Genomic DNA, 24,554 nt, shown 5'->3' with positions numbered 1-24,554 from the left:
CACAGTTTATACTAGGTCTTTGTAAGTCAGAGACCAATGATTGATCTGCTATTTGATCTGTTACCCAATACTAATAATAGTAGAAGTTAAAGCCAAAGCTTTAACAGGCAGGTGCTTGCTATGTCTGTAGTTTTGAAAGCAGATAAGATTTATCATGCTGTGAAGTTTGTACATTTAAAAAATGGTTTCTGAAATACCAGAAGGGTTATTATTGCTCTGGAAGAAGGAAGCTTGTGGTCCATGCCCCTGAGATTTGAGTAAACTGCAGCTGAAGGAGGAAGGTTATGAGGGGGGTCCTGTGTTGTTACTGAAGGAGTTTGATCCTGAAGAAGATAGGAGCAAAACTGAGCCACAGCAGATGAGAAACCAAGATAGATTTGATCAAAAAACCTGACATTCATGACACTTAGTTTGCATTTTTTTTTGTTTGCCACAGGTTAAACCATCTCAGCTGTCTCTGTGCTGGTGGAGTTCAGTACTAGAAAGCAACTTTTATAAAAGAGGATGAAGAATGTTTGTCAGGTAAGCAAGGATTTAGTTAGCTCCCATTGACCTGTTCCAGTTGGCATTTTTGCTGCAAATTAGACTAAAGAATTTGCCATGAGTCAAATTAAACAGAAACAAAATTGCCAGATATTCTACCCTGTAGTTGAATCCTTCAGATTCTGAAAGTGAGTTTAGCTGCTGCTTTGGGGAATGAGCTTACCAAAAATCTGAATAACATTGCTTTACAAGGGCCAGCTCTTTTATGCAGGCTCTATTCACCATAACTACACACAGCAACTGGTGACCCCTTTATTACATTATTAAAAGATGCTAACATAAATATTAACACATTCAAAACTCAGTGAGCAGCAGTAAAAGTCTGAATTAAGTCTGGTAAAAATGATGGAGGCGTTAGGACTTTCTCTGACAATGGAGAAAGCAAGAGAGAAGGTAATGCAATCATTATGGCTTGGTGCTTTCATAAATCCCAGCCCATAGTAGCTGGACTCACGTATGCCATTAACTTTTGGTAAGATGGTTGGTTCCTTTATTCCCAAGTGAAATCTTAAGACAGAGAAATTTGTAGCATTCTCTGTTCTGTTCTCAGTATCATTGATGGGAACAAAGCTTCAGGAGATGAAGACCAGAAATAAGCAGAATGTAAAGTAGTTCCTGAGAAGGAAATGTGGTATGATGTACCACAAGGAGCTGGTGTGGCCACCTTCCCACTGAAAGGAGAGCCTATAGGAAGTGCTCCCATACTGCTGTGAAGTGCATCCAGGAATTGTCTATTACTGCTAAAGTACATGGGGAAAAAAATATAACTAGAAACACAGTTCCTGGGGCACAAATCTGAATTTTAATTTTATAGACATAAATACTTACAGAAAGCTTGCACATGCAGTTATTGTGTTGTTTCCAACTGATACCCTGAAGGAAACCCAGACAAACTGCTGAATTGCAGTAGCTGCTGAAAATAACATTGGCAAAAGCAGCTTAAGAGCATTTTTACTATTTTTCTGTTGATATATACCTAAAATAATTTAAATAAGCTTTTGAGTATTCTCATATCGTGTTGGTTTCTATACTTCATATTTTCCTAATAAAGCCACAGCACAGTCAAGTTTAAAAAAGCTCTGTCTCTGTGTGTAATGATGGTGCACTGATGTGTTTATATGTGTCTCCCACCCAAGCACTGAGTCTGAGAAGCCATTGAGAGGAGGCTCAGCACCTTTCACGTTTTCTAAAGGATTTCTAAAGGATTTCAGGAGGATGCACAAAACCTTACAACAGTTTCATTGCTTGTCTATAGATTTTAACCCCCGCCACTGTTTCTCTTTCCCTGTGGATTCTCATATGGTGTAAATTAGTAGTTCACTATTGTTTTCAAAGGTTATACCAAGTAGCTTCTGCTTACAATCTGTTCCTTGGTGTTTCCTTTGTTTAGATGTTTTTAGTTCTGTTGGCCATGTTTTAATGAAATTTGTGTGCTGTGCAGTTTTAGTATGCCATTTGTTATCATCTAATCTGACAAGCTGAATGTTTGACACACATACTTAAAGTGAATATAGAAAAACTATGGAGGGAATGGGAAACACATTCTATTAATCATTAAAATACATTGTTATCCTTAAGCATTACAAAATCTTATCTTTTACAGTTAAATCTGGGATGTTTTTCAGGATTTGTTGACATTGATTACGTTTCAGTATGTAGGAACTGACCTGTACTGATGGACTAGATTTTTTCTACTAGGAAAAAGAAAATTGTTTGCAGTTGTGGGACTGATTGGCTGGCTTACTGCAGCTCTGAGCATATTTTTTGGTATTCTGGGCCAGAGACTGGACACTAGAGTTCAACATAAGAAATAATTTGGGTATTGGAGAAATTAGTTGTCAGCCTCAGTAACAAATAGAAATGACACATAATTTCAGATCTGTGGTCTTCAGTGTCTGCAGTCACCGCAGTGATCCATAGCCTGCTTTTAAGGGGTCTGATAATGTTAACTGAGACAAGCAAATGTATTGCTATTTGAGGTTAAACTTCAGGAATAGTCTGTTATTAGAACAGGTACAGGACAAAGGAGTGACAATAAAGGTGAAGATGTAAAAGCCACAGAGTTAAACCTGGAGAATTCAGTGTTACAGCTACAGTACCTTTTTTCCCACAGAGGTTTGGCAGCAGGGCTTTACCAGCATTCATATTTTATCACACAGAAACATTCCACAGAGATGTAGCTCTGGAAAAAAAGAAATCTGTTGGTAGTGTGAAGTTAGCCCTGGGGCACCAAATATTTGTCAAATAAATAGCTGAGATATTAATCTCTTAGCAACTTTTCTCTGTTTACTGTCAGTCTCATGCCAAAGATAAAGTGCTGAGGGTATAAAGAATTTGTGTTGAAGTTCATTCTACAACTTTTCTCAACAAAGGGCCTTGTAAAATTGGAAAAGATATCCCGTTGAGTAAAAAAATAATGCTGAATTGGTTAATATGTGAATCATAATAAACTGGGGTTTTAAGTGGGTCTTATTTCAGGGATCAAGTTGGGAATCCAGTCTAGTATGGAATATTTCTCAGGAATGCCCCTGTTGGTCTCGTTCCTGTAGCACTTGGGTGATAGATTGTACTTTCTCAGCATAACTGTATTTGATTTCAATAAGGCACTTCTGGTTTAATTCTAGAGGAATGCATCTGTGTTGAGTAGGACATAAATTTAGACTAAATACAGTAAATACATCTTAGTTACTCCAGGTTTACAATAGCATGAGAAGAGTCTGCTCTGTGCCATCTACTCATGAGCATGGAATATTACAGTACACAGAACATTAGTCAAATGTGAAAGTGAGAATATTAGAATTGTGATTTATGATCTTTCAGGCCTGTTGGGAATGTCGTTTCATAATGCAGGTAGGCTGCTGAGACAAACTTTAGAAAAGCAGGACATGTTTCACTGATGATGTGAAATCTTTGTTGGCTGGGCTGAAAAAAAAACTTTGACAAGAGTGTGAAAGAAACAAAACCTATTTTCTGGGAAGTTGGTTATTCTTCTCTGTCTGTACTGCTCCTGAGACAGGTTACCCTCATTGCCCTTCATCTGCCCACTGTCTTTTGGCTCAGAAAGCTGTTGTGACAAGGCCCATCTGTAGAGAAAACACATTATTTTCTGTGGAACTTCACAGGACTGAACTGAGGGGAAGGATAAAACATGCTAACACTATGTACATCCATCAGTTTCACAAGTGAAATCTCTCTCTCCACTTACTACTTTACCCGAGACACATCAGAAAAATTGGTAGCAGTGATTTTTGTTACCACCTTCTTCTTCCTCTCCCCAGTTTAACATGAAATTATTATTATTTTTTCAGTGACTGAAGTTCCACAATTTTTTGCAGCTGTTTAAGGTATCAAGTGATTCATGTCAAACTCATGCAGAGGTGATGAGGGTCTGACAGGGTAGGCTTCCCAACAGAATATTCTAATGTCTTTTCTGGTGTCTAGATGTAATGTGTCTCTGAGAAAAAGGAAGAAAGAAAAAGGCCTCCTTGAAACTCTACTATTTTTTATAAGTTTTCCCTTCACAAAGAGAGTCCAAATTACTTTCAGGATTTTCACAAGGTTTTCCGGGGAGTGCTTTTCATAGCTTTTTCATGAGGAAATGAAGCTACTTTTCATAAAATTTCTGGCTGGCTCTTAATTTCTGACCACGTTTTAGCACAGCAGTATGTACGTGCCAAGAAAGGAAAATATGTATTCCTAAACAGGCACAGAGTTCTTTGTACACAGTACTTTGTATCAGGTTTTAGAGTGAGTTCTGCTGGCTATAAATCAGTACCCTTAAGCTCTGGAAATATTCATTATAAAAACAATTGCCCTGGAATGATACAATCCTGCACCCCAGAGTACTTTACAGTGGTATAATAAAAAGCTGGATTTTATTTATAGGCCGTTGCTGCACACCTTTATGTTTTATCAGCCATTCACAACCAGAAAAAATTAGAGAGAAAATAAAGACTTGAGATCTCATGCAAGCTGAATAAATCATTGTATTGTCAGCCCTATACAATCAGTAAAAAAATATGAAGCTTGTTTAAAAAGTATCAGTAAATTCTTAAAAAAGGTGGGGTTATTATTTTCTTGTTTTCTTTTGGGAGAGAGGATAAGGGAAGAGGCTTATTCAGATGGGTGATCTTGCACACCATTCCTGTTTATTGCCAAGTAATCCCCAAAGGCTAATTCCACAGCAGGAGTTGGAACAGAGGCTCAATTTACTATTCTGACTGTGTCTCCATAGGTGCTTTTCCATCTGAGACTCCCTTTGTTAAACTAAAGCTGGGCTGTGTGAATGTGGCATAGAATGAGTTGATGAAAGCACAGGTTCTCAGGTTATCTCTTGACCCCTGTTCAAAATTCAAAGCAAAACTTCGATTATAATGTTGATGTTAATACTAAAATCATAACACATAAGTGGGGAGTAAGTTCATTGTTATATCTTTATAGAAATAACCTAAAGGTGGGATTCAGTTAACTCAAGTCCCTCAGTTGTTTGCTCCTGAAACTGAGAGAACATCTTAACACATCTTAATCTTATGCTTTATCCTGATTATCCATTATGGGAAACTTGAAGACAGTGTGGGCTGGATGGACCTCATTCTGAAAATGTGGGAATGTTTTTTTGATTCTTATGGTATAGAAATATTGTTGATAGACTGAAGGGACTTATCAGAATATCTGGCCAAGAAGTATTGTATAGCAGAAACCAGAATCTGATAGTCATTGTCACCCAGCCAGACTGAAATCTGTATCTGAGCTTATGAATAGGGACATTGTGTTGTGCAGACACTTTCTGAAATGCCTGAATTAAGCTTCTGTAACATAGTAGGAAGTTAAGAAAGGTGAAGTGTTACCATTTTCAGAAGTTTTGATGACTTCTGAAATTTTAGATAATTGGCACCCTTAAAACAGGTAGTGCCATGAATACATATTACACTTATTTCAGGCAACTTGAAAGTGATGGATTAACTTAGGTTAGAAAAGCAGGTACAGTAAATGCATAGGAATTATTCCTCTGCAAGAGCTTTTTATGTTCAGTATTATGATTCTATAATTCATATGTTCTATCTATAAATCCATACTGCTGTTCATAAATCTATACTCAAGATAATATTAATTCATAATCTCATGTGAAATTACTAAAAGTTTTACATGCATTGTTATTAAGAATATTGCCCAAAGGCAAGTAAAGCAGCTTCCTGTTACAAAAACATGATAGAAAAGTTATCCCCTTTACATGACACATATATAATATTTTTGAACTTGTACAGTGAATGCTGTGGATTTAGATGCTGAATTATTCATCCACAGGTTGAAACTATTTTTGCAAATGTACCATGATCCTGTTGCAGGTGTGTCTTGGGGGTAATGGTGTGCAAGTCAATGATGTAACTCTGGAGTTGTACTGTCAGAATATCAAAGCCAACCCAATCAGTTGAAGTAGACTGCAGCCTGGTTGCTGGGACTGGTATAAATGAGACCAGAATCAGGCCCATGCTCCTTTAAAACCAGTGAAACCATTGATGGATGGAGTTATTCACCAAGTTATTCTCTTGCAGCAATTTAACTCTGAAATGAAATCAGCCATCACTTTCCTTGCCATGAGGGAAATCAAACCCAGAGATACCTCCATCACAGTGTTCCTTGTAGTGTGAGCTCAAGGGGTCACTTGATTCACACTAGCTTAGAAAATTATTTCACTGATTGTGCAGAAAATGCAACAAGCATTAGGACCAACAGTACAGACGTCTGAGTATTTTATGAGCAGCTCAAGAGCCCTCAAGGTTAGGGATTTAATGAAAAGTTTTCATTACCAGGCCTGAATCTCAGCTATTCTTCTATGGTTTGTATGCTAGAGCAGAACAGTGTATATGCCTTGCTTCTGATCCTCCAGTGTGTGTACTCTTTTCACATCTTTAATGTCTGCAGAAGATCAGAGGCAAATTAGAGGCCACAGTTTAATCCTACTTGAAACCTGTGAGAAGTTGTTAAGCTGTTAAAAAGGTTGCATGTGTTCAGCACAGAAATGTACCCGACAGAAGGAAAGGCTCTAACAGTCAATCTGGGTGATGTACCAAAGGATGAGCCTCTCCAAAAGTGCACGTTGACACAAGGAGAGCTGAACTCAGTAAAGGAGTATGAGCTACAATATAGTGCTTTAGTTAAGTGAAGATGAAGAGTCTGGCTTCTCATGGCTTACTCTATGTCCAGCTTGGGTATCACTGATATGGTGCCCCACTGTCCTCTAGGAACATTTGTCATGTCCAGGTATCCCCTCCACAGCATTTTTGGCTTGTAGTACATGGTTTTCTTTGGCTTTTAGCTCGTGGGTAAGAATAATGCAAGGTGTTTGACAGAAAAAGACACCCATTGCCTCTTCTGGGGACCTTTCTGCTGGCAGTCTTTGCTGATGAGAGGGTTTCCACATGAAGATGATGTTTCTGGGATTTGCTGCTCTGGCTGCCTGACAGAATTGAAGATTGCAGCTTTCAAGGTCATTCCAGAGTCTCCTGTTTCATTTCAGATTTTTCTTTTGTTTAGTGGACTTGGATGTCTGTGAAAGCAATTTTTATGCACTGAGGATTTTTCTGAGTTTCATTACCTGACAGGGTTCTCGGTTTCATTTCTTTGAACACTTGTGGTATTACACTCTAAGTCCTTACCTTAGTCCTGATGGCAATGGGGACACTCAGGCCTCTCCATCTGACATTATTTTAAAGGGACATGAATCTCTGTCAAAACCAAATAGAGGGACATGACTACAGAGCAGTGTGTTACAGGCATAACACAACACAGGGGGTGAAACATATTTTCTCAGGCTCTGCACAAAGCCACAGGATTAGACTTTTGGAACTGCTGCAAGGAATGACAATCCAGTCGCATGGGGAATACTGGTTAATCTGTATTGGGCCTGGTGTTTTTGACATCATTTGGTCAGTTCCAGTAATCCCTTCAAGGATTTTATTGGTTTCTCTGTCCCTATACACATGCATGATTCCAGGGATGCTGCAAACTGGAACTGTGTATGGAGAAGCTCTTGGATTCTGTCTCAAATATGGCACAATGTGCAGTTAAATCCATAAATAAATCCAGTTCCCCCTGCTGGGGGAAGCAGTATGATATGTGGAACTGTCCTGTAGTACATGGGAAACATTGTTGAAATCCAGTGGGTATAAGATGCAAGGTTGTAGTGGTGTCTTTTTCTTCCTAGTTCTGTGTTGAGAACACTCACAGGGGAGGCGGGAAGCCAAAGTTCAGCCCTTTTTCTTTTTGGCAAGTGGGAGTTCTACTTTCAGGTGGTCTTTGTTTAGGTAAAAATTAAAGTTGAATTTAAATGAACACCAGCCTACTGAGTAAAATGCAAGACTGTTGTGTATTCTGTCAGTGACCTAGATCCAGGTTTTTTCCTATCAGAATCTTTGCTCCAATGCAAATACCATTTGAAACGATGGATAATTTTTAAGTAAACCAAAGTGGCATTTTTTAGCAGTCTTGAAGATAACCCTGTTTTCTTTTGCATCTTGTCTGCTCTGTTTTTCAGGGAAAAAAAATCACTTACCAAAACAATTGTATATTTGTGTACTTTATTACATTTTTAAAGTTACAGTAATAATAAATAGAAATTCCCTTCTTATTTGTGACAGAATGAATGAGCAGAGGTCTGTGAATGGACTTGTGTCATGCTGGGCAATTAGAGTGTTTGATTGTCTTTCTGCTGGCTCAAAACCAATCTAAAACTCTTGAGCCTGATTTGGAGTGAATCTTAATACTTTGCACAAACACGCAGCATTTCATGTGGGCTAATTTTGGTTTATCTGTAAAAGTAATAATCCTCTCTCAGTCCCTGAAATGCCCTACTGTGTGTAGTATGGCAGCAGCAGCAGCAACAGGGTTGGTGAATTTCTGGAGGTGTGTGAACTTGAGCTGGTAGCAAAGTAAGGAATGTCTCCTAAATAAAAAAAAACACACAACAGAGTACGCAAAATATGTGTACTGAGGCTGCCTGGGGCAGGAAATTAGGGGCTTTAATTTTCAGAATGAAGTGCAGTCTTATATGATCTATTGTGGATAAAAAGAAATCAAGCTCTTTCTTCCTGGCAGTTCTCTAATTATTCTAATTGGAAAAGGAAGAAGCTGTTGTGAGGATAACATAAACACCTGAGAGTGCACTTAAACACAAGTAGCACTGAAAATATGCCAACTCATTCTCAAGTGTACACTTGTTCTTTGAATAGAAGTTAGCCTTGAAATTTGCATAGCAAAAGGTTCAGAGAGAGTGCCAGCATCAGAGTGGAATACATTTAATTAAAACAACAGCAAAGGTAAATGATACTTGGTTTTTTTCCCCTTTGCTTGATTAGGAGCTCCTTCTTTTTGGATCAGGTGAACAGAGCAAAGTTCCTTGTTTAGCTCACAAGTGCAAAAAGGGAGAGGGATGGGAGGCTGGGGCGGCGAGGGATGAGAGCTTTGGGATGCTCCAAATAATGGCTGGATATCTCCAAGCTGCCCTCTCACATTTGGAGATAGGTGCCTCCCCATGATAGCACTTCAAGCATGAAAAAGTGTTTGCTAGAATGTCTCACCCTTGCTCTAAAAATAGGACCGTGTAAGAAGTCTCAAGGAAATTCTCCTATAATGAAAAAGGATTCAGTTTGAAATTAAATAAATTGCAATTTGGTTTTCTCCTACAGAAAGTTACTGAAGAGAATCTCTCTTCTTTAAGAAAAAGGTAAACTTGAGAGACAGGAAATGAATGATTCTTTACAAATCTATAAGGAGCTTGTTGCTGACCATGAATTCACTGCTTAGGATTTGAGTGCTGATTCTCAGCTGTAGATGAACTTCTGATTGTGTATTTTTAAAGGCGTGTGAACTATATTAATATTTGCACTTGTTCCAGTCTCTGTAGGCTCACAGTAGAGTTTGCCAAGTTCATCTGGACTGCATGCTTTACACTTGTGATCTTGCAGTGCTCTCTGGAAAAACCCTGGAGGGTTAACACATCATTTGGAGATGGAAGCTCTTAATGTTTTGTTTCAGAATCCATGAAGAAAAATAGCTAAAGAGAAAGCTCTGGCTGGGAGGGAATATCCTGATGTGATTTATAAATCTGCATGGATTAATCTGTCAAGTTCTGATTTATGAAATATGTTGACCAATTATATTATTTTACTGATTCAAAAGTCATGTAATTTATACAAAAAACAGCAATCCATCATAATGTTGATTATAACATGACTATATGCCAGCAATGCATAGCAGTATCTCCCAAAATCTTTGATTTTCATTCACCATTTTTGTTAGTAAAATTCATGTTACCTAATATCTGGCAATACAGATATATGTGATGGACAGAACACATGGCTAACTTTTTGGGCTTTTCATTAGGACACATAAAATTAAAAAGCTTTTGAATTCTTCAATCTGTCTGCTTAAGAAATTTCTCCTTCTAAAAATTTGGATCACTCATATTTTTAAAACCAGAAACCTGTTTCTCACACTGTGTCTTGCAAGTGGTTCTTATTGCTAGCAACTGTCAGAATAAAGGACTTGGAAGTTCAAGCAGAGGTTGAGGTTCTGGACATCAGCCATTTTGTGGGCCCCCTGGTAATGGTGCAGAGGTATTGAAAATGGAGTTTTGGCATGAACTCACCGTGTTGTGGTCTTCTTCAAATAGAAACAGATCTTGTGGGTATAGCAGCACTATCAGTGTTTTTGGAAAAAGATCTTTCTTGTACCAGCAAGAATTTCCTCTCTTTGAAAGGCAGAGATACAGCTGCAACTATTTTCAGTGTTGAATGTGTCTCTTCATAGAGGATCTCTTAGGAGGGCTTAGATGGGAAGAGATGCTTCTGGTAAATCCTAACCCATATAGATTGCAAGAATATTTTGCTAAAGCAACTGGTTATTCTCTGTGAGAGCTTTTAGCACTCAGTGTCAGCTACACCCTTGCTGCCTGTTTTCAAGTCTGCTCTTTTCAGAGTATTTTGCATCAGAAAACTGCATTATTAACTCTTGAGTGATGGCGGATATGCAGAACTGGGAGAGCAGAGTCAACATCACAGCATAGAAAGGGCCATATTGTACCAAGTGAATGAAACTTGAGGCTAGGACAAGAGAACAAGAGAGGAACAAGTAGAAGGAAAGCATCACACTACAGTCTGGATCAGAGTTGGCATGGGATTATTATAGTTTGATTGTAGGAAACTGCAATCTACCTGTCCTTCTAGAATTTGTAAGGCTTAGCTCTGTGAGTCAATGCTTCTTCAGGTTGTTTTATTGCAGAAGTTCTTAACAGCTAAAGGTAATTAATTTATTTGTTCCACATCCTGCATTATTTGATTCTGCTCTGAGAGTTTACACAGTGACTCTCATAACTTAACATCCACCACCTTCAATTTATTGGGTGGATGTAGATGCTGTAGAAGCTAAATCTACACTTCACAAAAATCTGACTAAAGTATTGTTGGGTCATGATTATTTGGATCTTGTATTTACAAACTGAGTCAGCAATGTGAATCAGCATCCTTTATTCTTGTTTTATTGCATAACTGTTATTTTATGACATTAGTGCCTCTGCATCTGGAACTGAAATCACAGTTCCAGTGTGCTAAATATGTTAGGGGAGATAATGCCTAAGTGCAAATAAAATATTAGCTAAAGAAAGAGCTAGAAGAGGGAACAGACGTAAAAACAACATTCACAGCACAGCTTTCTGCGGTAGGATATTTTTCTCTTTCCCCTTTTGTAAATATCTCAGTTCTTCCTTTAAAAAGGCTAAGACTAGTTACACTAGGCTTCAGGCCAAATCGTCTTGAAGCAGCTTCTGATTTTTTCAGTGACAGCAGGAATAAGTTAAAACGAAGAATTCCATTTTCCTCTGTATGTATCTGTATACTCCTTCACGTAGGGCCTAACCCACTGGCTTGAGTGAAGAAACCTACAACTCCTTATGTCAATGCTGAATTCTTTTTATTTCTGTATACATGAGTACAGAATGGCCTGGGAGTGGATATGTATTTTATATAGATGATATTGCTCCATTTGTACACTCCTTATGTACAGAACTCCTGACATGGTACAAGGTGTCTGTCTCCAGCTCTAAGTGCAACCCCAAGTAAACTGTTCATTATGGCAATCAGAAATAATGCCTAATTGATTGTGCTGGCACAAAGATTCTGTCAATATTTGGGATGGTCATTGAAATAGTTCCGGTGCATGCTCTATTTTTGGAAATCCTGAATGTGACAAATATGTTTTGCAGGAGAAGAAATGTGATCAGTTTTGGCCACATTCCAGCCTCCGTGTAATCAAAGAAAGGTCCCTCCCACAGCGTAAGCACAGTATCTTACTGGCCACTGTTTTAAAATTGTCAAGGTACTGGGGAAGAAAGAAGTACATAATGGCAAGGATGTGATCCCCAAATTCCTTAAGAAGGCAGCTGATGGGACAGGCAACTCAGGAGGGAACTAAGCAAGGAGAGTGGCGTGTATGCAGTGGGCTCAGGGTGAGGAAGGCTGGATGGTAGGAGAGGGGGATGGAATAGCATTCTGAAGGGCATTAGACTCTCATCTGACAGGGTGATCCTCTCCTACTGATCGCATTTCACTATTTTTGTTCCAAGGGGCTGATGGATTCCAGTGTAACTAACAGGCTTACAGTTCTGGCATGGACCTCTTCCTCAGGTCTCACCTGAGTAGCAAGGATGAAAGAACAAAACCAGACTTGTTACTTGCACTTTTCTCTTTTAGGATGAATTTAAATTAAAGGTAAAGCAAGCATTCCTGTAGACAGTGATTAAAGGAATGTGACTGTTTAACCTGTGTTTCTGTACACAGCACCAAACTGTTAAAGCAGTATCAAGTTTACCACTAGCTGATATTTCTAAGATCCCTTACACAACTTGGATATAAGTTCTGTTTGACTGACAGACACTGGGGTTTTGTTTTTCTAGGTGATTTTTCCTTTTTAACTCCACATCTGCCTCCCAAAACCCAAATTCTTAACTATGGCTTGACTAACTAAAAGACCTTATTAGTACTTGAAGTTGCACAAATGTACACTTCATTATATGTATCAATTATACTCTGAAAAATTTAATAAAGCAGTATTTTAGCCAGGCACACTTCTATACATGTATGATTCCAGCATACGTATACAAATTAGAAATTCTGTTTGTGTAGCTCCAGCTAATGCAGATCAGAGGGCACATAAGAGGGAAATCAGGATCATTGTGACATTTTTGCAAAATCCATGAATAACACATTCTGTGGAATTTTTTCTTTCAAAAGCTTCTTTTTTGCTCCTAACATTCCTTCACTCATATCATATTTTGAAAATAACTGTTAAGCAGGGAGTAAAACAACTGTGTTCAGTAACTGCTTACCAGGGTCCAGCATTCTCAACTCCGATCTTGAGTGTCAGGAAAAGTTTGAACTTGTACCCTTTGGAGATAATTTCAGTTCCCTGAAACTGGTGTTGGGAACTAAGCACAGCCATTAGTGAAAATGGAGGGACATTCCTGTGCCCAGCTGTCTAATGCACTCACCTGTTCCCAAGGTCTAAAAGGCTGGGTTTTTATTCTCCCCTAGCCCTGCAAAATGAGGATCATATAACGGATTGTGGAAGCTGAAATGGTAGTGTGAGCTTTTTAATTTCTTTCCTTGTTATTTTTTTAAAGTGCACTTTAAAGCGATCCATAAAGCCTAATGGGCAGTGCTTGAAGCTCATCTGTTGTATCGTTACCACATTGATCAGAGCCTTGCACCTCCCAGTTGGGCATTGAGCTGGTAAGAGTGAGTTTAAATGTGATCTTCCTGAAATTAACAAAGCAACTGAATTAGGTTTCAAAGAGGAAATGCAATTTTTAAGATCGTTGTGGTCAGGAGGGGAGGGTTCTCTTCTTTCTTGAGCGAGTAGCATTCATGTGTAATTCCAGTGCAGTCAGTGATGTAAAATTGGAAAGCAGAAGCAAGTCACCCTTTCACCTGGGTGGTTAGGGCAGGAAGGAACAAAGTAAGAATGATTCACAAAGGAGTAAATTCTACGTTTTCACAGTCCTCCTTCTGCCTTCCAACCAGATAATTTCATTCTTCACCAAGAGGGTGCTGTGTGAGGTTGTGTTCTTATGAGTAACAAGTTCAAGAAGGAGAGAGAGGATCTGATTATTGGGCTTTCAAAAGTTGCAGCCCTATAATCTCAGGCTGAATTGATGCAATGACATGGAGAGAAAACAACATTCAGGCAAATGAATGTTAGCTGGATTGTGCCATCATAATCTGAGCACTTTTAAGGGATGAATAATCATCCTGTGGGATTGGGAGATTCCTGGAAGTGAATGTCATGCTCATGCAGAATGGATTGTGGTTGTAAGACCACACTGAAATTTTAAGTGCACGGGTAATATTGTTCTCTGGGATTTCACACTGTACCTGTTAAAATGGTTGGTTATCTGTGGAAAAAATATTTCTAATAATATTGAACCTTAAAGAAGGTTCCCTCCCTAGAAAAAAAAAAAAAATAGTGTTGATATGAAAAAGGAAATTAAACTTCTCCTAAAGTTACCAGCCAATAAAGCAGCCAGATTCCATACAGCAATCCATAGCTGAGCCTGAATGCAAATGTAAGGAAGATATTCTACATGGTATGTGTAAGTGATCCTGTAAAAGTGCTCCTTCTTGGATGACTGTTTATTGTTGACTACTAGAATGATATTTTGTGGCGCCTCTCAAAGGTTCACTCCATTGTTCCTTGTACCCACAAAAAAGAAACTTTGTGATGTTTTTGTGTGATACATTTCTGTCTATTCATTAAGCTACACACTTCATCTCTGAGAGGCACCGCATTTTAATCTTTTACTGATTGTGCCTGTCACACCAACCCCTTCATTGCTGGTATTTTTTAGTGTATCAGTTGTGTCCCTCAAACTGAAACAGCAAATTCAACAGCAAGTAACAAAATTCTGTATATCTTCCAGAATACCCGGGAAAGAGCTTTTCAAGTTAGTTTCTGTGAAGGACAGTTGGAAACTAAGCGTAGGGAAAAGAGCTCATGAGTTAAAGACAAATTACTTCTGAGGGTGATATATATGTGATGGTGTATACTCAAAGGTGAGTTTTTCTCCATGTCTACAGCAGTTTAACTGACTTGCTGAGAGGGGCTGCTGCAGCAGGATAATAGACATTCATTGCCAGAGGACACACTGCTTGTCAGATTGCAGTAAACTCTTCATCTTCTCTTCTTACAAGATGGGGACTCCTCATTTGTGTAATGGCTGTATAAGTGAGCATAAGGCAGGTCTGTATTCCATTTGCTCTCATTTTATTCTGCCAGAGTACAGCAAGGGCCTTAGTGTAAATGAAAGGAAAGCCCCCTAAGCCTTGACTTTCCCTTTTATTAAAGTAATTTCAAATGTTTGTGGTTTCAAATACATCTCGTATACAAAAGATCTTGTGCTAAATAACTGGGGTATTTAACATGACAGTTCCTTTGGAGGAATCGTGAACTTGAAGATAGCAGAATAATACAGGGGGGTTTATGTGACTATTAAGCTGTCGTGAAAAAGATTATTGAATATGCCCAGTAACTGCTGTAGAAAGCAGTTCTGCACTCCAAATTTCTCCAGATATGTAGGTCGGGCACTAGAAGTTTTTCCTGTCTACTAAAATGAGCAGGCTGCAATTTTGAGAGGCTGGGTGAGAGAGGATTTATCAGTTGCTCAGGGCAAGAAGGAAGTTAACTTGGGTAGTTACAAAGAACTGAAAATGGGATAAAAGCTCAGGGTAGAAGGTTTGGCACTTTGAACATGTGGCAATTAACTGTTTGAACTTTAGAGAAGAGGAAATAGAGAATTAGAACTTGGAAGAAGATAATGGTTGGAAGTTCATTAAATAGCCTAAACAATTCAGATGCCTTTCTATGCCTGGAGGAACAGGAAAATAGGGAGACTGCAGTAGATACATTTTCAAACTGAATAAGGATTTGGCTATGCCGAGTCCATAACTGGATACCACATTTCCCTGGGAAGACAGGGGATTTAGGAGAAGTGGTTTTGCATTCTAGTTCTTATGCAGCATGGGGATTCTAGTGAAAAGCTTTGGAAGTTTTCTGCTTCTGCTGTAGTGACAACGATGGAAATTGATCCCGTGCATTCCAGAAGCCCTTGAGTGTATTTGAATTATCTGTTTTATGTTGTCCTCTTTCTAGTCTGCCTTATCTATGGAGCAGGGTTTTTTTGAGTAGTCTGTGGTGGAGAGTCAGCTTTAGCCTCTTTCTTACTTTGTAGGGGAAGCTGGCCTTATAACTTTTGTTGTTAGTTTGTTCTTATTACTTTTTCTGGAAAACTTCCTGCGTTTGTGAGGTCCTGAAGAACTGAAGCTGCCTGTTCCTCATCAGATAGAACTGTAGTGCATATGTATTCTTCACTATGATGGATGGGTGTGTTCCCTCTTCTGATTTTTCAGGAGTGGGAAGAAGTCTTCTCACCATTTCTGCATCTTGGTATCTGGGTTAGGATAGGTGGGTGGTACTACACACTTAGTGGACCCTAAGTTTCTGCTGCAGGGGTGGGAGGAAAGGGGACCTTGCTCAGCTGAGAAGGATTTCACCTAAATGTATTCATGTTGTAATAGCATCTAGAGGCTGCTGTTTGTGAGACCTGTCAGGTGCTTTGTGTTCAGAGTATAAAAGCATGGGCCAACTTCCAAAGTGCTTGGATGTGGTAAAGGCGAAGACAATGTAGGGTTCATCAGCTGGTCTGGGAAACACCAAAGAAATAAGTGAGGTGGTTCCAGTTTAGAAGTGGTCATAAACAGATGCTGCCTGACTCACTGCTGCTGTCCTGAGCTTGTCACAGTCTGGTGGAGGCTGGAAGTGGCAGATGAGAAGGAGAGGGAGGGCTTAGCCTGGCTTTCTCCTGCTTCCCACCATGACTCCCAGGAGTTCTTGCAGTGTAGCTGCTGAGTATAACCATTGCTAAGAAGAGCTGGGAAACACAATTCCTTCACATTTTTCTAGCTTCTTATTTCAGCCATTTAAGGACAGTTCTGCTCCACCTCAGGGAGAGAGCTCAGTTCTTTGGCATGGGGAGTATCTTGCATTGCCCTAAATAAAGCCAGGTTGTTGTCATGCTCTCTGAGGATCTCTTGACATCCTAAAAACTCCCATTAATATTCCTGACAGCTTTACAAAATAGGGTAACTAATCTCATTTTACAGGTGGAACAAATGAGGCCCAAGGAAATTGGTGGTCTGATTTTTCAGTGGTTCTAGGATGGGTGCTTGGCATTGCTGAAAATCCAACAATAAGTGATCAGTCCAAGGCCACACAGCAAGTTGGTGGCAATTGGGAGGAGGAATCCAATCTTGGCTCTTGAGCAAACCACCGGATGACACTTAAAAAGCACTTCTGGGAATGAAAAGTACTATATAATTATTGCTTCCAATATAAATATTTTCCTCTTAAAGTAAAGCTTTTCTTTTTTTATTACCACTGACTTTATTAAGCCCATGTGATTGTCTTTGTTACAGTGTGGATCATTGAAACCATGTAAAATGTTCTAGCTCTGCATGCAAAATTTATGTAGTTAAAATACATTATCCACTATATTGAAACATTTCTTGTAAAAATATTGTCTGTGCAGTTCACATAAACTTAAACAAAACAACCCTTAAAAATAGCTACTCATGCATGAGCATCCCTTCGGAAATGAAAACTGTTGTTCACTGACATTAGGGCAGAGGAATCTTATACCCTGTCATGCTGGATTATAGTCTTGGAATCTTCTTCTATATTTTTTTTTTAATTATTATTGCAAAATTTTAAACATAGCCTTAAGGGAAACATTATTGGCTTCCTTCTGTAGGGCTGGTGCCAGTTCATGGCATTGAAGTGTTTGGTGCCATGTTTGTACCTGTAGACTTCAGTTACTGGATAAGACATATGGTAGGAAAGAGGGGGGGGCAAACTGACTGCTGGTATGTGAAAGGGGAAATCCTTTAATGACCCACATATGGAACTGAAACCAGGAACAGAGGTAACAGCTAAATATGAAAAAGGTAAAACCAGATAGTCAAGTTTCTGGTCATAAAATTATACCTTCAGTATGCTATTTATAACTGTTAAGAGATTGGCAAGGTGATCCTCAAATGCCAGGAAATCCAGAGGGGCTGAATTTTAAGTCTTCATTAGACACAATGGATGTACTTCGTTAGTAGAGAACAAATAATTTTCAGAAGTATTGTTTAGACAATATTAAAATGTTAGCAGATGAAATCACTACACCAGTAGAGTAGGGTGTTGCCTGAAATGCTGCATGATATTGGATCAACCCCCTTCATGTTCACCCCCACCCAAAATCCTTTATAATTATTACTGGAGTAAATTAATCCACTGGTTTAAATGATATCAGATCTTGGCTTAGCTCCAGGCAACTGAATCCCAAAAAGAAAAAAGATACAGTGACAAAAGAAGAAAACAGATGTCTCAGAGTTGCCTACAGAAGCCAAGAATTTTTTTTTTTTGGTTCTTAAAATCAAGGGGCCGGGTCAGGAGGAGCAGATTCTATATGGAAACAGTAAATGTAAGCACAAGTAACAGTGGGTTGGGGGGCAGTCTGTGCTGAATCACCCCCACACCTCAAGTCTCGATGCCAGGCAGGGATCACACTTATAACAGTGTTCTTTTCCTTTGATGAAAATTGTAAAATAGCAATAAACTATGTCTCACTGTGTTACCTTCAGTACATTTTTACCTCTATAATGTCTCTTTGGAACAGAGGTTAAGCAAAGTATAAAATTTAAAAGTGACAATATATTGTTTCCCTTTTCTGGTGATGTGACTGTTTTCTTTTTCTGTTTTCTTTGTTTCCAAACTAATCAGTTTTCTGATTAACTTCTTTACTGGCTTCAGGTCAATCAGTTTCTGATTTCTTTTAATTGACTCTTTACATTGAATTCAGTCTGCTTGATAATGTGCAATCAAAAAACAGAGTTGATTTTAAAATACAAAATGAGAAGAAAGAGAGAGACTGTATAAAAGATTATTCCCATCAGAGCTTTGTAAAAACTACGCCTTCAACTTCTTCAAAGCTTACATTACTGCAAAGTGTAGTTTTGAGTACTGCTTTCTAGAATGCCTGTTGTGTAGTGTTCAAGAAATGGCAACTTTTCAGGAAAGAGGGCAACAATGCTTTTTGAAATTGAAATAGAAATTTCAAATAGAAATTTACTGAAATTGGATATGCATTCATGATTTTTTAAAAATTTTTTTCTTAAAGACAGACCCTTTCAGTGTAAAACAAAACACCTACATCACTACACTCTTCCTGCAGACAACTTTGTAAAGTGAAAAAGTGCACAATCCAAAATATACCAGTGCTGCGTAGATGCTGTATTTTGGAACATTTGGAATATAAAAGGGAGCAAAAAAAAAAAAAAAAAAGAAAAAATCCAGCTATTTTGATGTGACCATGTGTTTCTTGACTATATTTACTAATCCTCTGACTCCCAGAAAGGCACTATACATTATACATTGGCTCTACACAGCCCTACAGCATCAGTGCTGGTGCCTGTTGATTTCAGGTGACCTCCACTTGAAGCAGATTGCATGCACATAACACTCTGCTTTGCCTGGAAGACCTCATTGAGAGCTGAGCCGGCTGGCTCTGGACATAGTTTGTCTCTCTACCATGGCTAACTTGCTCCAAGTCAACTGTCTATCGATTCCTTAGGAGACTAGATGAGCTGGTGAAAATTGCCTTGACAGAAAGCTTTAGGTATCTCTCAATGTGCCATGCTGAATGTTTTGAGCCATCACTCATGGTGCATTTTTAAAGAAGGCTTTGCTATCTACCTCAGCTCTTTAACCTGGGGATAGTGGTGTAGGCTTCACCCCCCACCCTCCGTGTGGGACAGAGAGGACAAAGTCCACTTAAAGGTTTGTTAATCCAGAAAAGGACAGGGAGGTTTGCACTCCCCCATAACAGTAACAGGTAAAACCAGGCAGACTCAACATGGAGAGAAAAAAAAAAAATTAATCTATCAGCAGAAAGAGAGCACATGAACAGATTTTAACTCCCTCCACCCCTCCCGTTGTCCTAGGCCCAGATTACTTCACTCCCACCTCCCCCTGAGTGTCATGGGCGGACAGGGAGTTGGGGCTTAGGGTCAGTTCTCCACACATTGTTTCTGCTGCTCCTTCCTCCTCAAGGGGAGGACTCCTCACAGCATTCCCCTGCTCCTTCGTGGGGTCTCTCATGAACTTGGGTCCTCTCATAATGGGTCCTTCATGAACTCCTCCAACACGAGTGCCTCCCACCAGGTGCAGTCCCTCAGGAACTGCTCCAGCCTGGGCTGCCCTCAGCGTCACAGCCTGCGCCTGGAACGGACACCTCCCCTGGCACCGGCTCTTCTAGGAATTCAGATCCACATCTGCCCATCCCTGTGATCCAGCACAGGCTCTGGTATTTCTCTCAACTAACTCCTTGTCTGTTCTGCAGGTCTTTTTATTTTTCAGTGTCATTTTCCCTTTCTTGCATATGTTACTCACTGAGGCACACCCAGCTTCCTATATCTGCTTGGCTTCGCCAGAGGCAGGGCCGGAATTGGAGCTGCGGGAGCTTCCAGCAGCCTCTCTCTGGAGCCATCCCTGTGTCCTGCCTGCTTCCAGAGCACCGCTGCTCTGACCAAGACACTTGGGAGGTTGCTTATTCTGTGATGTCAGAGTTCCCAAGTGTATTTCCCTTAAAGTTTTATCACCAAATCAAGGTGTGGGAGGGCATCAAGACTTTGACAGAGGGATCAATCACCGTGAGTGATCAAGAGAGAGGAGCCGACTTCCGCTGACTGAAAAATTTTGAGGCCTAATTTGTTTTGTTCCTTTCCTTTTCTTTCTAATTTTGACTGAGTTGCTTTTTCAAAAACTTTCAAAAAAAGAGAACATAGAATTGACTGGAGAGGCAGAGAAAAGAGATATTTTGAGGTAAGTGGTGGTCTGAACAGACTGAGAAGTTCCTTGAGTTTAGTTTTGGGCACCTGTGTTTGTACGCCATTTCCACTTTTTGTTTTCCTTGGTGTCATGCGTCAGGTACTGAATCTTCATGAGCTGTGCTTTGAAATGCACTACAGAACCACAGACCTCTCTGCTTTTCTTTAGACTCTCTGGGACTTGCTAGTGCTGAGCTGATGCTCCTACCCACTGGAAGGCCATACCAGCTTCTCACTGAATGTTACATTTAGATTTGAATTTGGTGTGGAATTTGAGGTTTTAAAAAGTATTGAAAGTATTACTATAAAGAGAAGTTATCCTGTTCTCATGCCACCATTATACTTCTGTCAGTGCACTTGTACTTTTTACTCTGGCAGCCACAATAAGAAGGTGCATCAAAGCAGGGACTCTCACATCAGAAAAGACACTGACCATAGTAATATTTTTATGTATTGCAGTCATGCTGGATTAATTACTTCAGGCAAAATAGTGACTCTAAGTGAAATAATTGTTTTTTTCTGCTAAAATTAAGTGAAAAATAGGATTTACATAGACCGGCGAGTCAATGGTATCTGCCTGAGCACCATTTTGAGAATATGAACCTTGTCCATGAGGCTACAATTTAAAGTGAGTCATGGTCCTGTGTTGGTTAAATTCAGGAATGTCATGTGCATTCTAGATCTTACTGATACACTTTAAAGATATTCAGATGCTATACAAAGAATATTAGAAGTGTGGAGTTGGAAAGATAATGAAAATTTTGTTGTGTTTAATCAAAATTTTGTTTTTAATTAACAAAAATTTTTGCTTTTAATTTGCCTTTTGCTCTGAGGAATGAAATAAAAAAAAAATATTATTGTGGATAGTCTTTAAATCAGTTCCTCTTCTTTCCTACGTGGGATGAATGCTTTATTCTCTGTTTCCCAGGAATTCTTTTGATCCTAATTCTTTTGAGTTGGGGTTTATACAGTGTAACTTCTATGTAAGCAGTATTTCCTATTGATCTTTTAATGATCCTATTAGTTTCTTTCTTTCCCTTAATAGAAATTTTAGCAGTAATAAAAGATAGAATCAGGCAGTAATTAGAACTATGATTGGTTCTAACATGTGTTTTTTTACCAAAGCAAAAAACCAATAAAGTGTAAATTTAAATAATGGAACTATCTAGCTATCTTGAATCACATTAGAACATTCCCTTTCTCTCTCTTCTAAGGATTAATATACACTTTAAAAATCAAATGCTTTTATTATGCAAATTCACATCACAGTGCAATAAGTGTGTTACTTTGCAAATTGCTCTTTTTCCCCCACAAAAGATAGAAAAAATGAAATTACTGTGTGAGATGATGTGGATGTTTGCCCCCACAGGTTCTGAGCCCACGAACATTTGTGCCAGTAAACCTTGCTGACTGAAGTGGTCATGTGGGTTTCTATGAAAAACTGAATAATATGCAGAATATGGATTTGAATAGGCAAGCTTGGCTTTTCCAGTTGAGCAGTGGGATCAGGTTTTTGGTCTGTGGCCAAAGTGATTTCAAAACCTCTCATCTCTCTAGAGGGCTAAGCACATTATGGTAGGTGGTAGCTGCCACCACTATCTCAGTTCTGAGGAATTTCATGGCATCTTGTGAGATCTTACTCATGATCATCAGGTTATGCACAGGCATATTTAGGGTGCCTGTATTACATGACCAGATCCTGTGACTCTTCTTCGTTTGATGACTATCTAGAGGAAACAGAAAGCTTTCTTGTTGTGGAATGTTAGGAAGGCTCGGAGAATGTTGGAGAATATTCCTGAATATTCTCCAACATTCTCCGAGCCTTCCTAACATTCCACAACACTTTCTGAAACAGAACAATTGTCAGAGTATGGTTTTTGCATAGGTGCCTTAGCAGCTCTTCTTAGGCATAATTTCCTGGCTCTTTCAAGGCCAGTTTCTGTCTCCAAAAATTAGCTAGCCAGGGTAAAGCTTGACTGTGCTAAATAATGATAGCATGCAAGAACCACCTCTTGAGTTGATTCTTGTTGTTGTAGAAAAGCTCTCTGTGATCAGGAGTCAGAGGATCCTGTGCAATGGTGGGACTGGGACACAGACATTCTGGGCTGTGCATTCCAGCCAGGTTCCTTTGGGCAGGGGTGACAAAGCCACTTCTGGCACAGTATTTGGTCTCTCTTCTGCTCTGAGAGCCCACAAGGCACACAGGTTATTTAGTTGTCCGCTTCTGGCAGGTGGAAGATCTCAGCAGAGGGGAAATCTCATGGACAGTACTGGAAAATGAGTCAAGCTATCAGGACAGGAGACAGAACCTAATTTGTGTAGGTGTTACTTTTGTAAAGATGCTTTCTAAGCTGTATAAAATGTCCCTGCCAGGGCCATTCATTCACACAATGTAAAGTATGAGAAGAAAAGGTTTGGGAAAAAAGTGTGAATGATTGTTGGTCAGTGTTCTTCCTCCTTTATCCAAAATAAATTCAATGTGTAGCTCAGCCACAGTTACTGAAACAGCCTACTGTACTGCATGTGTGGTCCATAGTCTCCCCACTGTCAGCCAGAGTATGACGGTTTGGGGTTACAGAGAACAGGATTAAAGTTTTCAGTCTCTACAGCAATGTGCTCAGGTGAGGGGATAGAGCTGGTCTCTTTTTGTGTTTCTTAGTCAATGGGAATGTCAGCATTATCATACCTTAATAGCACAGCTTGGGCAAGGAGATTGTTGAATTTCATCCTCCCTTCATCCTTTCTCTCACCTCTATAGCAAAGTGCTTTACAGCATAATATTGCTGTAACATCTCTTGTTGAAATCAATTATTTTTGCAATACCTGACCACAGGATCTTTCACATACTCATGCAAAATTTCTGTGAGCAGGTCTCCTATTTTGCCCTTGGCTAGGCTGGGTGCTGCTTTGTCTCTCACCTTTCTTCTTTACTATTTAAGTGCGTGTGATGTTACTGAATACCCTGGAAAGCAGCCATGAAATACTGCATTAGCTCTAACAGTACATACAACTATATAAAAAAACCGCCATGTTACTGATACCCGAGTAAAAATAGATGGTGTTCCATTTTCCCCATATACCGCTGGTTAATTCCTGTACATTAGAAAAATGTGCAGTCTGGCTAGGGCCTGTTTTCTTGTTTGTTTGGTTGGGTTTTTTTTTTTTAAACAAAACAATGGCATAAAGAAAAGTGGTTGACCTGTGGTTTGGCTGTACTTTTATTAAAGCTTTTTAGCTTCTGTTGGGTTTGCTACTGTTTGGATGGGAGGTAACAGGGGAACCAGGGGGTGGTTTGAGCTAATTAGTTTCATTTCACTCCTAGGCCCTCAGCCAGATTCCAGTTTGAGCATAAAGTTTTATGGCATATGTTTTGCTTTTTATGGGAAGAAACACCGTGGGGAGCTGTACTTCAAAGAATCAAGGTTCCTTTTATGCCCTTTGAACTGTACTGGTAAACCTTCAGACAGGTTGCACAGGGTGGCCACTGCTTTAGAGCTCTCCTTGGATCACTCTTTCACTCTGTTTCTTCAAGGGTCCTTGGATGAAATTGAAAAACAGAAAATAGGAGCTTATTAGAAATTGTGAATTCCTCTAGATGTGTGTGCCTGAAGCAGCGTGGTGGTTGTTACTCATACTTGAACACCTTACCTTCTGCAGGGCTTTTGAAGAGCATGGCTCCTGCATTCTCTCTTCAGTCCAAATTCTGCCTGGTACAGAGAGGAATATGGATGTAGGCTTGGGTATGCCAGCAAGGAAGGACTCCTGGGTCTGGCTTGAAATATTCATGTAAGTCAGTGTGTCCTCAGGAAGATGCTGTATTACTGTATTAGTGCATATGCTTTCTTCTACATACATACATACATACATAGAGCAAAGTAATCATGCACATACCCTAAACTTCTCTGCTGGGGCTGTTCCTCACCCCCTCTGCTCATTCATGCCAGATCCTTTCTTCCTTTGCATGGGCCAGCAGGGAAACAACATCTGAAGTGATATTTTTAAGCACCTGCTACTTGGAATGGGCATCCTACTCAG

The 24,554-nt window shown here is 39.5% G+C and overlaps 1 long non-coding RNA gene across 3 annotated transcripts in view; it reads left to right on the top strand.

Moving 5' to 3' along the window:
- Window positions 1-436: 436 nt before the first annotated feature.
- LOC139799485 (uncharacterized) overlaps window positions 437-24,554 on the top strand; it is a 101,210-nt gene continuing 77,092 nt past the window's right edge. For 2 of the 3 annotated variants that reach the window (XR_011727297.1, XR_011727295.1), the window contains exons 1-2: window positions 437-522; window positions 24,177-24,305. This is a non-coding gene — a long non-coding RNA (uncharacterized lncRNA). Of the gene's footprint in view, window positions 523-20,437; window positions 20,515-24,176; window positions 24,306-24,554 lie in introns of those variants that run through there. The other variant, XR_011727296.1, reaches the window with a different exon arrangement.

This window comes from Heliangelus exortis, chromosome 9 (genome assembly GCF_036169615.1).
Source record: "Heliangelus exortis chromosome 9, bHelExo1.hap1, whole genome shotgun sequence".
NCBI classification, from domain to species: domain Eukaryota; kingdom Metazoa; phylum Chordata; class Aves; order Apodiformes; family Trochilidae; genus Heliangelus; species Heliangelus exortis.
Note: the sequence above shows the minus strand (reverse complement) of the source record. Positions and strands in the feature narration are given on the sequence as shown.